Consider the following 12,712-nt stretch of genomic DNA (forward strand, 5'->3'; position numbering starts at 1 on the left):
TTGGGAGTTTTAATTATCTTCATGGCCACCAATCACCATTAATCTGAAGCAGAACAGGTTTTAACCTAAAACGATACGGCTGCATTTCCGTCGTTTTGAACAGATAGTTTAGTCTAATATTGGTAATATCGCTATTAGGCATTATATAGGTTACCTTTTATACATTTATTCCTTTAATATATTATGTATAGGACGTAGGTTGGTAGGTAGGTACTCCGTGTTTGTGATAATTAGACGGTTTATTGTGTTTTGGTATTTTTAAGTGGTATTGTAGAAATAAAATAAAAATAAATACTATACTATTGGTATACTAATATATAAATATATATGTGTATATATAATTACCACTCGGGGTAATACGAGATTACACGTTATGTATTAATGTACAATCAATAAATAATCGTGATTCGTGGCCACCAGTAATTAGGGACGTGCAGGATTAAGTTATATATCATGGGACATTAAAATGGAGACCGAATAGGCGAGAACAACGGGTCATTAAAATAGGTTATTCATATTATTGACTATATAATATTAAAGTTTACTCGGTAAGCGGTCGGAGAATACTGAAGTGCGCGTTCATAATTTATTACTTTGTATATTATAATACTATTATAATTTAACACTGTGCGTTTATGTTTTTTTTTTTTTTTTTAACGTGGACAGTGTCTTATTTTTATGCCCTTAAGGCTCGCGATCGAGTGCACAGTAGTTCCGAGCACACGCAGTTACAACACTGAAGCCTATACCTATAACCTATATTTTTATTATATTATTACAGATAGTAAAAGTATACATCCTTTACAAAATAATATCGAATATATACCTACCTACCTAATAATATGCAAAATTCAAAATTCAAACTCTGTCGTCGGCGTTATACTTAATTTAATTGGTTGAACATAAATTGTACATGCGAGAAATTCACCATCGTATAACATCGCAGTGTGTAATTTGAATATTTTATTATGGTAATGTGCATAATGCAAATATTATTATTATGCCTATAGTATATTATTAGGTGCCTAAATGTATAAAATTATAGTAGGTAGGTATTTTAAATACAAAGGAATCTGCGATTTGGACATTAGGATGAAAGCCCATTTAGAACATTGTGCAGCAATAGTCACAATATTGCCAGTCGGATAACTTAAACAATACGTCAATTCGTTTGTATAGTATTTGAAACTACTGAAGTCTGAAAGTACTAAACCGTACTCCCGACTCCCGAGTATAATAATAATATCCTAGAGTGCACACATGTATGTGCGTGTAATCTCAAATTCCAATGTAATATTGTATATTGTGTAAAAACACCGATGCATTTTTAAAACATAAAAATATTTCAAAGTGGAAAGCATTTCACGATATTAAAATATCAAAGTCATGTAAATGATAATTTATAGTATCATACTAACGATACTTTCTTTGCTTGCATAATAATAAAAATCATATTAGCTGATAATATCAGCCTGATATCATATTTATATAATATAGGTAGATATAATATACTCGGTGGTAGTATATATATTTATAATTTATTAATTAAATCCGATGCATTTCGAAATAATGCTAATAAAGAAATGTAGTATGATATACTTCTTCTTCTTCTTGCTCAGCTTAACGGTCCATTTAGGACTAGCGCTGCCATAAAAATCCTTCTCCATCTATCTCTCTGAAACGCTGTCTATAAAGTTGCATTCTGGTCTATAATTGATAAATCTTTGGCAACTACGTCAATCCATCAAGTTTTGGGTCATCCTAGGGGTCTTGTTTTATTTATTTTATTGAGTAACACATTTTTAATTTGGTGCCTACCTGCTCTCCAAGCATGCCCAAACCATATATTCTAGCCGTTTTCTCCTAAGTATGATATACTTATACTTATTAATTTATTGTGCAATATAATGGTAATAATAATATTGATATTGTCCGTATTAAATCAAAATTTAATAATTTAAATTATTTATTTTAAATCATTAATAAGTACCATGAGTTATACCTACTTAATTACCGTAATGTCGTTATAATATTTCTGTGATAATACAATATTATATATTTATATTATTATTAATCAATATTTTTTTTTTTTATTTAAAGAATAATTACAAATTCTACATAATTTTGTACAATGAATAATTTTGTTGAGTGAAATAGCGATGAATATAACAGAGTGGGAAGGTACTCAGTAGTACCACCCGAAGTACATAATTTATATTAATTTATTAAAACACAACAAATAAATAATGATATTAAATAAATGTAACTATATAGGTACTAATAATATTTCGGCTGGAAAACAGTCTGTTGTTAGTTTAAAAAAAGATTAAGTTCACTATTGACGAAGAGCTGATAATCTTTTCCTCCTGGTCCGAGGATTTCATCGTTCGAGGCGTTTGAGGTATAATGAGAAAAAAAAATAAAAATTTTTTTTTTAAAAACATGCTTTTCTTAAAACTAGTTAATACATGAACGAAAAAGTTAGAAATAAACTTACTTTTAAAACAATTTCTTAATGAAACTTCAAGGTTATCAAGATATTACTAAAAGTGTTTCTAAAATGTATTTGTTGCAAAATTTTAAAAACTTGTGAATTACAAAAAACGAAATGCATGGGGCTCCTATAGTCAAGAATATCTCTTACAAAATTGGAAGTATGATCAATATATCTTTAAAATATTTATCATAAAGTTTATCTTATGATTCAGTTGTAGAGTGACTTTACATAGAAGTTATCATAAGTGCCCCATGCATTTCGTTTTTTGTAATTCACAAGTTTTTAAAATTTTGCAAAAAATACATTTTAGAAACACTTTTAGTAATATCTTGATAACCTTGAAGTTTCATTAAGAAATTGTTTTAAAAGTAAGTTTATTTTCAACTTTTTCGTTCATGTAGTAAGTAGTATTAAGAAAAGCATTTTTTTTCTTCTTTTTAGTGATAACAATAAATTGGAAACAAATGATTTTTTGAAAACATAATTTTTTTTTTTTTAAATTTTTAAATTTTTTTTTTTGGGTCATGTATTGTCACCGACCCTAGACCTCCATAAAAAATTTGAGCCTCCTAGGTCATGTAGAAGTGACTTAAATTGAACTCGCAAGATTTGAAGACAACAGGAATGAATGAAACATTGTGAGTTAAAGAAAAGCATGTAAAAATATCATCATTTGAAATTATTTAGTTAAATAAAACATAAACTATAAACAAATCAAAGCTGTTCATGTAAGTTTACCTGAACAATCGCTAAACATGTATTGAATAAATATTAAATAGTGAGCTAATGGTCCCTTAAATATGATTTAGTGGCTCACTGGCACGTAATTGGTCCATTAAATTTTATTGAACCATTCAATTAGGTACCTAATTAATGTTTCATGCAACCCGACATCAATCAATAGTAAGATTATTATGTCTAGGTGTGTACTTCGTATTGATGTGGAAGTATCTTGTACCGACCTCTATCGGACGCGAGCTGTATTTTTAGTATAATATTTTAAGCTTGTTATGTTAACATTTGGGCGTGACTAGATATTGTATTATGTACACTATACGCTTATTTCCTATGCACCACGCCCAAGTGATTCAATTATATAAATTTAATTTTATTGATCGAAGAAGAGGATACTTGACGTTTAAAAAATAAAATACATCTGTTATTCTGTTGTAACTTGTAACTAATGAGAGCAAATCGGTTTTTTTCACAAAATGTAATGATCCCAAACGTACCTACTTAAAACACGCACTTCAAATCAATTGAATATTTGAACGAATGCACAATCACTCACAATGGTTTTTACTTTTATATATTAAAGTATCAAGTTTTATGTTTTTTAATAAATAATTATCATTATTTATTAGGTTTAAATATTAATTGGCTCAAGGGCTTCTATAACCTATTGGCTATTATAGAGAAATGTAAAATAATAGGTCAAAATGTGTATTAAAAACGGAAATTATTTCCAATCGAATTATATTGAACAATAGTTTTCAGTAAGTGGCTATAGATATTTCTTTTAAATTACGATACCGACTTTTAATTTTCATACTGAGTTGAGCTATTTCAAGCTCTGTGATTATGTTTAAAGTGTTTAAACATTTATAATCATTTGATGAAGTACCTATATTAATATACTCTATTATTTAATACCGGTTGTGAATAAGTTAATCCATATTTTAAATTATTTTGACAGTGTCAGTAGTAATTGTTAAATTTGAATACACAGTACCTACATATTATACATCGCATATAAAAACAAATACAATGCATGTGTACAAATCTGAGCTTTTTAAAAAATAAATAATTATCAGTTGTAATACCTACTGCGTAGTACTTACTGTTGTAGACTGTAGTGTTGTAGTACCTACTGCGTTATCATTATAGCCGACTCTTATCGTACAGGTAGTATCTATGGTATCAGATTAAAATCGGTATATAGGAAAAGCCGGGTTACTGAAAATCATTTTTGGGTAAATTACTTTTAAAAAGTAATGAAATTGCGTTACTCGTTACTTCAAATTCTTTTGTTTAAATTACATTTCCGTTTCCTAAAATTATTTTTATCACGTTACACTACTTTTTCATTAATAAAGTAGTGCGTTACAAATAACGTTACTTTTTTTTATCATTTTTTTAAACCATTTTGAATTCATATAATTCAATATTATTATGTGTATATTTTACAAACATATACCTAGTGATAATAGACCTATTATAGTATTATGTACAAATGTACAATCATCTCACCTATATGGCTATATATAATATAGTCATAAGTTATAACTCATAAATCATAATTAATTTTTATTAAATGTTATTTTTAAACAGAACTATTTTCTTTTTGCTTATAAAGTGATAACATTTATTTCTTGAATGTTTAGTAATATTGTCAACTATTATCGGAATCAAAAATATATAATTAATTTTTATTTTCTGGGATATCCTATCAGCTTGTTTTTGTAATACATTCAAAACTATTATTCTAATAACGTGGAAAATAACGCGTTCGTGCTTCATAGAAATTACTTTTCAAAAGTAATTTTGTTACAATTGCGTTACTTTAAGTAAAATGTAATGAAATTACTACTTGCATTACTGAAAAAGTAATTTGCGTTACGTTACTACCCAACACTGTTGAAAATATTGTTAGTTTTTAAATGAAACGCATATCTATGTTTTCAGGCCTATATGAACGTGAAATTAAGATATTGGAAATGTTGAGACAAATATATTGGTATAATTTGAATAAATTACTACGTTTAAAAGTTTTATCAAGATTTCCATATAAATTACAATATTATATAATACTTATTCCACAATAAAATCTATAACTGCGAAGGTATGCCTAGCTATTACAATTTACATAGATTAAAAATTAAAACGATCGCAAGACTGATATTCGAATTCGATGAAAATAAAATGAAAAACAACTATTTAGTTATACACTCGCCTGTAAATTATATTACATTTGAGCAATAATATTAGGTATCAAATGGTATAACAACTTAACGATAATATCCGTGAATACTATCTACAATAATATAATAATATGCTTAATAGTTTGAACACCTATGTAGATTATAGACATTAGACACAATTCGGATGACCATTTAATACCTAATAGGATATAAAGTTGTTGAACTCTTTAGTGTAGTGATAAATATACATTTACACAAAAACCAGATTCATTATGTCCAAATTATTTCCGCTAAAATCAACAACTTGTTTTTTTCTTCATATTTTCCATTAAAAGTTTCAAATGGATTAATCATAAATGTCTTTCCATTAAGATGAAACAGAAAACGATCGCTTGACCACCCAGTATAAAATTAGCATTTTTTTCTTCTTCTATATTTTTTCTGTCTAAATTATAGTTTATATGAATTTAATTTTTCGATTATAAAAAGTAAGTTATTCGCCCAAAAATCGTAATACCTACGATAAAATAACATTACTATTTTGAATACTTGCACCTATATATTATATATACAGGTGGTCCATTTAATATAAAACACTAATTATTTCAGAAAACACTAACGGTTTTGAAACTATTTCTTTCACATCATTAGGTATAGGTCATTAAAAACAAAATTTTTCTAAAATTATATTTTTACCATTTTTTATCTTTATCATTTAAAAAAATATTTTAATGACAATATACAATTTTAATTCTTTATTACAAAGTAGAATATCTTGCGAAGTACTTTGATGAACAAAAATCAAACTTCGGACGAGTAATTATTAAAGTTATAACTTTAAATGCTTATAACTAATTAACTATAATTATATCATACAGGTACTATTGTTATTAACTTGTGAGTCAATACCGACTTACCGTAGAACAGTGTAAAAAAGTATGTGGTCTAAATTGTCAATAGCTTGAAAACAATCTAAATAATATATAAAATTATTGTCATTGCGTGTACAGTGAAATATAATAGTTATAGATCGACCCATTTTTTTTATTATAAACGTGTACACGCAGGCGCTCCGCCCAGAACCTGATATTCATACATTTATTAAATAAAGACTTGACGTTCCTACACCGTAAATACAACGTAGAATCGACCTAAGCGATCGTAGTAACTAGTAGCTGGTATTTGTTGCATCAAACACTATTTTATAAATTACTAAGTTTGCCTATAAACGTAAAACCATTTATTATACTTCAGAAGTTTAGGTGTGAAATACCTACATACCCAATAGTACCTATACCACAAACCCAATAATACTTCATAATTCGAATTGTTTTATTTAGTTGCATTTTAACTACAGCTGCAGTCACTATCCACTCCACGCGTTTAAAATTATACGATGGTGTGGAATTTTTGGTAATAAAATCTTTTGAAAACCATTCATAAGACTACCTGCCTCTAATGGTATATTGGTATCATAAATGCGGTAATAATATTAATAAAAATAATAATAATAGCATTCGAGTACTCGACGTCAACTACTTAACCAGTTAGCGTTAACATCGATGACGGACCGTCTAATTAAGAACCATTTTTTTCTTTGCTCTGTGAATAATTGTGTTTGGCGAATAATAATTGGCCAACCATTTGCTTCTCGGCGATATACTAACGACCATATAATTATTATTATTACACCTGCACTACTGATAATATATTATTTATTACGCACGTGGTACTTAATTCTAAAGTTCTTATTAGTATTTTAGTATTAAGATTATAGATTTATAATAGTGATAGAATTAGTAATTATAACAAGAAATCTTCATTATTAATAATTCGATTCGACTGCATTATCGTTGAATAATTAATATTAAACATAATAATTAAAGACTGAATTTAACTGATATTGCAACTTTTTATTGATATCAAGGTTATTAAATCTGATCAAAAATGCACACGAATCGGACTAATTACAGTTTTCCTGTTTAATTTTATTTAGCAATTTTGTATATTTCACGTGATAAAATATACAAGTTATTATTTCTAAGGTAATTCTTCAATAAAAATATAGCTAATTTTTCTTAATAGTAGATGAGATGTGGTCTAAGGATACATATATAACTCATACGAGTTTTGTGATATTATTAATATATCGATAATAATAATTTATTGGCCGAAGTATTCCAGGCCCCAATGGGAAAATAGTTAAAGATATACTGAAGTACCCTAAAATTTACCCCGAGGTTATGGCAGGAAATCAACATGTCAATTAGATATAACGCCAATTTTTTTAATTATCTTAAATATGCATTGATAACAAGTGTAGATGTTGAACGTACTTTATCATTATATAAATACAATAAAACCTCTCTATAACGGAATCGTTTCGGACCAAAAATTTTTCCGTTATAAAGAGTTTTCTGTCATAATAGAGGTAAATTTCACATATTTTTTGAACCTGGACTATTGACATTTTCCGTTATAAGGAGGATTCCGTCTGATAGAGAGTCCGCTATAGGGAGGTTTAACTGTATACTTTAAGTAACAGTACCTATACTCTTTACAATATTTATTTTTTTAATACTATTTCATAATTCTGTAATATAACAATGTCCCTTATGTTATGTAAGTAATAAGTAAATAATTAATAATTATATTTTTTATATGATGTTCTATGATTTTTTTTATGGAACTTAATTGTATTTCTCATTGCACTTTTAACATATTTATAGGTATCGGCATACTGCAATGTTGATATATTTTCAATAAAATGTTGACATATTTTTAGTGCAATTTTGACATATTCTCAACGCAATTATATCCGATATTTAATAATAGGGTAATCGCAATGATTAAAATAAAATCCTGTCACATCATTAAAATATTATAGCTTGTAGATATTTTGCTTGCATATAATATATTATATTATAACCGTTTGTATAATATTATAAAGTATAAACTTCATACAATCATACTTATAATATAAGATATAACTATTGAATATAAATTATAATTTATAAGCATGTAATAAAAATAAAACTAAAATTAAAATTAAAATGAATAATTGCTGTTCCTTAGTTCTCATCAATCGATAAAATAAATAATAATGTTAATATTATATTGGAACAAAATTAAAACTATCACGATTCACGATGATACTATATCCTTGACATTTCTTTGAACCAATACCTCATGGCTTAAGAAGAAACTAAAACCTTATTAAAATTGTTATCTTTGTAAAAAAAACCCGATTTCGTTCGACTGATAATAACTAATAAGTTATATCACTAGTTATAAATTAGTTATTATAAAATAATCATTAATAACGTCATTACGTTTGGGATAATATGCTTTGTTTATATCCCTAGGCGTTTCGACGACCAAACGACCAAAAATATTATCATTGCATGATTTACCATTATTGCGGTCACGAAATAGCGACTACGGCATATATTGATGCATACCTACATACGATTGCAATCATACCTATACAGCTTACAGGTATAGATGCAAAACGTCACCGTCGAAATGAGCCCACCCGTACCGGTGGAATCCGTCGACACGAACCCGGCATCCGGTGACGGATGACGAGGAGTCCGGACGTAGACAATTATTTGCGAATTCGATTGCGATCGTAAATCGTATGGCATCCGCTTCGCAATGCCGTACGATCAAAATGTACCGACGACGGACAACCCGTCAGTCACGATTGTATTACCTACACGAACTTAAGTTGCTGGGGTGTGTGTGTGTGTGTGTGTGTGTGTGTGTGTGTGTGTGTGTGAACATTTTTATACCTATATTGAGCTATTAGTTTAGATTGTTTTTCATCACCGTCGTCGCGTTTAGAGAGGTCGTGACCGACCACCGCCGTAATCATAATTTTATCTTTTACGTATATTTCTATATATATACACCCATCCATCATTTTCGCACGTAATGTGTTACAATAATTATCGCCCGCAGACCCAATTTCGTCGAGTTGGTTTTTTTTTATTATTATTATATTTCGCCCAACGTGATATTATCTCGAAAAGCTAATTCGACGTCGGACGTCTAAATAGCCCGTGTTATTATCTGCAGCGGCAAACGTTTTCGCGACCGTGCAGCAGCAGATAGACCTCCACCCCAACGACTATACCTATGTATGAATATATATATATATACATATATATACATACATACAATAATACAGGACCACGACGATGAGGGCGGTGGTATGTATTAGGTAGGTATATATAATAATAATAATACGCAGAGCCTCGGGGCCAATGCTAGAAATCAAGTTTTCACTGTCCGTTAGAGAAAAAAAAACTGTTCATTCTTATAACACCTATGTCTCTCTCATTATCTATTTCTCTCCCCACATACCGACACCTTTAGACACCGACTAAAATTATTATATGCTCGATCACATGCATACACATCCGCCGCACACACACAAATATACGCACACGGTACCTACCTATATATTATTATTTAATAGTTTGTGTGTAGACGGGATGAAAAGGTGTATGGATACTTATACTTACTTACATGAAGTATTTGGGTCTTCCGCGTGCGGTGATCAAACACAAACGCACGAGACAACGGATTATATATAATATTATAAAATTGTAGGTACATAAAATACACGCTAGAGAGATGGGAGGTAGGTAATGGGTTACGGCCGTTATATACGCGCGGAGCCGGTGGCTGTTTCTCGATATAATATTACGACATTATAATATGTTATTATAATATATACCATAGAATTTAAATGTTAAGTATACAGGTAGAAGTGTGCGCGCCTTAAGTCCAGTATGTGGAACTGTCAAGTGACATGAAGACGTTGTAATGACGTGGAGCTCATAAACATAAAGTGGACTCTCAGAGAGAATCGAGAACGAGTTTGAATGCACCTCCTGTGTGTAATAATGATAAATTATTTAAACAAATATAAAATTCAAAACAACAAATAAACCATTTAAGTTCGAGCGCACATACTGCAAATACAAATGTAATCTCGATTGAAATCTAAAAAACTCACTAGTCACTACCTTTTGTATTGTGACAATATAACAGAATATATTATATGTACATTAGTCATTAATCATTGCACTCACTAATATACACGTAGGTGTACTTAATATTTAAAATAAAGTATAACATTATAATAATAATATGACTGTTTGACACCAAACTTATAACGTAGATATACTATATAATATTATAAATATGAGGATTGATACCAACATTGTGTTTTATCGTCGACTACAAATGTATTATAATATATTATTAATATCGTACAGAAATACTGAAATAAAGTGTTTTAAAGCACATAGTGTGCCGCTTTAATTATATTGTAAAAATACTTAAATATAATAATTAGTTTACAATAAAATATTGTTGAGACATAACTGCAGTAATACAGTATACGAGTATACAATGTACAGGACATTGACACGTTCAATAAAATATACTTACTGAATGCCGAATGACACGCTGTTTTTTAAAGTGTAACCTACATTTCAATAATAAACAATAAATTAATTACTATTTTCTTTTATTTAAAAAAAAATTATAGTAGATCACCTAGTATATAAAAGTATTTTTTTTAAATTTTATTTCCCTAAGGATTGGCAACCCTATATATGGCTATATCAAAGATAGTGTAAACCAAAAATTATTGGTATTTTTCGTGAGCCAAAACAAAATTCATGTGATTATACTATTACGATAGAATGATGATTAATTTAGTTATTATGGTGTAATACATATTAATTGATATTTTAAATGTTATTTAAATAATAAAATAAATGTTCATACTTTTCTAAGCGAATTGAGTTTTTTTCTTTAATAATAAAAATAAATATACATGAAATTAATTTTTTCCTATTGATTTATGAATATTTAAATGTACATTTATAAAATGTATAAATATAATATTATGTAAAAAATAAACACATAAATTGTATTTATTTCATCGTATTATTAATAATGTATGTTGGTTAATTTATATAGTAGATATTTTATTAACGAGTAATTTTCAACCAGTATTAAGATTTTGATAAAAGATATAATTTTACGTTTATACATTTTATATCAAGATTTGCATTTTAAGTGCTTAATTCTTAAAGACTTAATATACTCTTCTCAGAGGTATTTTATTAAATTTATTACCTACATTAAATAAACTACTCGTTTGTTGTATATTTCGTCATACGCTTGAATATTATTATATACATAATACATAATTACGTGTATTGTATAAAAGTGGATCATGTTTTGCCCTTTTATTTCCTTCCCCAACATAATTTTAACATACATGAAAAGTCTGCAATGGTAATTCACACTTCTATAAAATTCTGCAATTTGTTACTGTGTTATATGTAGGTAGCGGTGTAAAACAATTAGATTTTAGAAAATTATAACTAACAACCTGCTTAGTTTTAATACAACACACTTTACAATGTTATACAAAATAATATTATTGTAAAAATAAAATAATTTATTTTAACTATGCATTATGTGTCGTATATGTATACTGTGCACGAATTATATATTATTTTAATATAATATTCCGACAGTGGTGGATTTACAACAATTTCTGGGGGGGTCTTAAAAATAATATATATTTCAAAAGACCTACCTGATATTAGATTCTGAGCGGAGCGATTTAATTTTACAATGATGTTTATTTTTTTTAATTTTTTAGATTCTGAGTGGAACGATGAATGTATTGATTTTACAATGATGTGTGTTTTTTTATTTTTTTATTTTTTTTTTATTTTTTTATTTTTTTATTTTTTTATTTTTTTATTTTTTTATTTTTTTATTTTTTTTGTGTCTGTGTACACGATAAGTAGTCGAAATAATGCTACGATTTTCAACTTCAGTATCTTGTTCGATCAGAAAGTGAATATCGTTGGTGCATTGGGGAGGTCAAAATTTAAATTTCCCAGTGGTTTTCAAAAGCGCCGGGAAAAACAAAAGAAAAATTAAGGAAAAACGGGAATTTTTACGCAAAATCGATTTTTCACAAAATTGAATTTGGTTTTTGGTGTAACTTTAAAAAAAATTACCGTAGATACATGAAATTTTGACTGAATGTTTACATTTCCATTTTCTATACACGATAAAATTTTCAAAATATTTTGACTTATTTTGAGCTCTTTACGGACATTGTCAGTTTTCATTTTTTTTTAGTTTTTTTTCTAAAAATATCAATAAAATTTTATTTGTTTATCAAAAAAGCTTGAAAATTTAATAGAAGGCTCCTAGTATATTGTTTCAAAGGCAGATGAAAAATATTAAA

The sequence above is a fragment of the Acyrthosiphon pisum genome, chromosome A2 (assembly GCF_005508785.2).
Source record: "Acyrthosiphon pisum isolate AL4f chromosome A2, pea_aphid_22Mar2018_4r6ur, whole genome shotgun sequence".
In the NCBI taxonomy this organism is placed as follows: domain Eukaryota; kingdom Metazoa; phylum Arthropoda; class Insecta; order Hemiptera; family Aphididae; genus Acyrthosiphon; species Acyrthosiphon pisum.